The sequence below is a fragment of the Schistocerca serialis genome, chromosome 4, assembly GCF_023864345.2.
Source record: "Schistocerca serialis cubense isolate TAMUIC-IGC-003099 chromosome 4, iqSchSeri2.2, whole genome shotgun sequence".
NCBI lineage: Eukaryota > Metazoa > Arthropoda > Insecta > Orthoptera > Acrididae > Schistocerca > Schistocerca serialis.
In genome coordinates this window covers 45,103,290-45,107,120 of record NC_064641.1, presented here as the reverse complement: position 1 = coordinate 45,107,120, position 3,831 = coordinate 45,103,290, and the positions used below count along the sequence as shown (strand labels likewise).

The following is a 3,831-nucleotide window of genomic DNA, read 5'->3' as shown; positions in this document are numbered from 1 at the left end:
CTAGTTATTGCATTAGGACCCGACTCAATTTTTATCGATGATATTGCATGAACGCATCGGTTAGCACAGGTGGAGGTGCTCTTGGGACGAGAGAATATTCGGCGAATGTACTGGCCTACCCCTTCCTCTGACCTAAAATCAGTCGATCTCATGTGCGCTGAGTTCGGGAGACGTGTTGCAGCATGACCACATGCACAAACGACCATGAAGCAGCTGTGAAGCGCGCTGGCGTAGGGATGGATCGCCCCAGCACGAGAACAACTTGGCCAGAACGGGAGCACGTTTCAGATCACGCGTTGCCCTCTGTCCAGCGTTTTATAATGTCCAGGTGTCTCTCATCAACGGCAGTAACTTCAGTGTAATTAAATGAAATCCTGACACGGCAGCTTTTCACAAATGCACGGACTATTCCTATTCACGTCACAGCCCACTTTTTATTCCTCCTAAACTCGAGCAGCATTGCAGAGATTCTCCAGCCGTACTGGAACAGCAACCCAGCATCGAACGAAAACGATAGTCCGTGCAGTTGTGCAAACCACTGTACCAGAGTGGCGTAGTGGTTAGCGCTTCTGCCTAATCAGCAGGAGACTTGGGTTCGAATCCCAGCCTTGGTACAAAATTTCGTATGTCACTTCAATGCAATAATTATTTTTGAACAGACGTGTCATTTCGGCTGGTCTTCTTGCGTATGTTTTTCAGTTTTCTTCTTACTGTACTATACCGGAGAATTTCTTTCTATGTATGGTCCCAGGTTTCATCGAGCTCTGTAACTTCGTACTGACACACTATACGCTGTTTTACTTTATACTGACACATTATACGAATGTTACTTTCGTTCCTCAATTTTGCATACCAGCGAACAATAGCAGCACGTACGAACAGCCTCTCTGAACTTTCGACTTTAAGAACTCGTAAACACATACATCTCGTAAACAACCCCTTTGAGCTGTTGATGAAGTTACTATTTACATCTGCCGACTTAGCCCTCTTAAGAAAGACTTTTTGCCTGTTACCTTCCTGGAAGTTCCGAAACCAGTTACAAAGCTGGTCCAAAATCCTGATGATGTGTTCTAATGCGTGTGAGTTTTTGAGGGACCAAACTGCAGAGGGCATCGGTCCCTAGGCTTACACACTACTTAAACTAACCTTTGCTAAGAACAACGCACGCACCCATGCCCGAGCGAGGAAGCGAATCTGCAGCGAGAGGAGCCGTGTTGTATTCTGTCCACTCGTCTAGTATACGATGCCTAGGAAAGCTACTTTCTTGGATCGCTAGACGAACAATTCAAGCAAATCGTATTAATGCAGATTATTACAAAAGAAAATGATTACAATACTTAACTTTGTGAGACATAGACGAGTCGCAAGCAAGTGGCGACAGACAGTTATAAGCAAGCCCCTCAGTATATACAATTCGGAATACAAGTGAACCAATACAGTTTCTAAGTCGGTGCTGTTGTGTTCGTAGGTCGGCTCGACGTCAACTCGGGCCACACCTAGGCAGCGCAGTGCTTTTATTCTCTTCATGTAGAGACCGCTGCTGTCTAGGTGTCGTCCTAGAGAGGCGTCCGTCAGCGTACCATTGGCTGACGTGTCTCAGCTCTCTCTGCTGTAACGCTCCTGGCCGACGGGCCGGCGCTTAACGTTACGCCGGAACAGCCGGAACCACGTTTATTATTCACCAGGCTACAATGCGAAACTATATCGACTGACGTCGGAAAGTCAATTAATACGTCATCAACTTGCGTGCTCTGGATCTCACGAGCGAAAAAGATGTGCTGAATATCATAACATCTCTGTCTGCGTAATCCATGAGGTCTAAGTATGTGAGCTTGAAGCGTACTTGCCCGGCCGCTGTGGCCGAGCGGTTCTAGGCGATTCAGTCCGCAACCGCACTTCTGCTCCGGTCACAGGTTCGAATCCTGCCTCGGACATGGATGTGTGTCATATCCTTAGGTTACTTACAAACCGGACACAATAGGAAGGACCAGGCCCCTCTGCTTTTCTCTTTTACCACTCGTTAATTCCATCAGAGAAATACACATTTTAAGACCAAATTTAACTACATGAAATACTGCTCCTAGTAAAGTTTAACATAAGCAGTGACAAAACTTAGTTGTCTTAAGGGTTTCTGCTGGCAACAAATTTTAAGGAGGTTTATATCAGTCTAGCTCAAACACGTAGCTAGTGATTGAATCACGACACAGACACTTTAACAATTTCGGCAATAAATAAATATCGTGAATTTGTACTCACAGCAACAAACTAATCAGCAGCCTTGCAATTGAATAAGTAGTAGTCCATTTGGAACGAATTAGCAACACCCAGCAACTAGGGGAGTTAATACCAACAGTCTTTAAATGTCTTGCTCCCCATTAAATAAAGAAACTTCGATTAAGTAAGTGAATAACAAATCAAACACTCTATGCTCCACTCAAACTCTTCTGTGGAAGCCAAACCAATATGAAAATTCCATTAACTGACTAGCACTGAAGTCACACTGAAGCTCATCTCTGTGTTCTCAGACACACATGGGGCAAACTTATACAAGACAAGATTTTGAAGGGAGCACATCAGTAAAACCGGTAGTGGAGCTAACTCGTGCCACTGAAAATTAAGGTACTAGACCGGGGCACAAGGTGGTATATAATGAGGTTGCCTTAGTGTTATACTGGGCTCCAAAATATTAATTCAAATGGCCAATTCGAAATGAAGTACACATAAACCGGCATTAATTAACGAGGAGTGACACCAGATCGCTCGAAGGGATGACAACAATTAATTGAAAAGGCGAATGCCGGAGGAGGCAGTAACATCAAACACCTTCTCCGAGTTTTAACCAGGAGTCACTTCCCGCTATACAAGCAAACATTTAACCAAGCACAAGGAAGGAACCCCAGAGAAAATATTCAAATAAAACCCCCAAAAGATTATAAAGTACAGGGAACCCCAACTATTTAAATTTAAATAAACGCTAAGGCCCCACTTAAGAGGCCACCAACATTGGTTACAAAAAGTCTTACACATTCGCTCCTTTTTTTAAAAAAGAAACGCAAGGCTGCTTAACTTCTGCTGGACGTCCGGTATGGCTCGTGTAGGATAAACCAGGAAGCAACCCAAGCTAGGCGGTCGCACGGCACGGGAAGCGAAATCAGGAGAGCAGACAGGCAGGCAGCCAACACATATCCTCCATCCTGAACCGGCAGACCGCGTACAACCAACTCCACATATACACTCCTGGAAATTGAAATAAGAACACCGTGAATTCATTGTCCCAGGAAGGGGAAACTTTATTGACACATTCCTGGGGTCAGATACATCACATGATCACACTGACAGAACCACAGGCACATAGACACAGGCAACAGAGCATGCACAATGTCGGCACTAGTACAGTGTATATCCACCTTTCGCAGCAATGCAGGCTGCTATTCTCCCATGGAGACGATCGTAGAGATGTTGGATGTAGTCCTGTGGAACGGCTTGCCATGCCATTTCCACCTGGCGCCTCAGTTGGACCAGCGTTCGTGCTGGACGTGCAGACCGCGTGAGACGACGCTTCATCCAGTCCCAAACATGCTCAATGGGGGACAGATCCGGAGATCTTGCTGGCCAGGGTAGTTGACTTACACCTTCTAGAGCACGTTGGGTGGCACGGGATACATGCGGACGTGCATTGTCCTGTTGGAACAGCAAGTTCCCTTGCCGGTCTAGGAATGGTAGAACGATGGGTTCGATGATGGTTTGGATGTACCGTGCACTATTCAGTGTCCCCTCGACGATCACCAGTGGTGTATGGCCAGTGTAGGAGATCGCTCCCCACACCATGAT

At 46.0% G+C, this 3,831-nt stretch overlaps 1 non-coding gene across 1 annotated transcript; it reads left to right on the top strand.

The window, feature by feature from the left end:
- Positions 1-542: 542 nt before the first annotated feature.
- Trnai-aau (transfer RNA isoleucine (anticodon AAU)) lies at positions 543-614 on the top strand. Its single transcript has one exon. It is a non-coding gene; the product is annotated as a tRNA-Ile (tRNA).
- Positions 615-3,831: the final 3,217 nt, after the last annotated feature.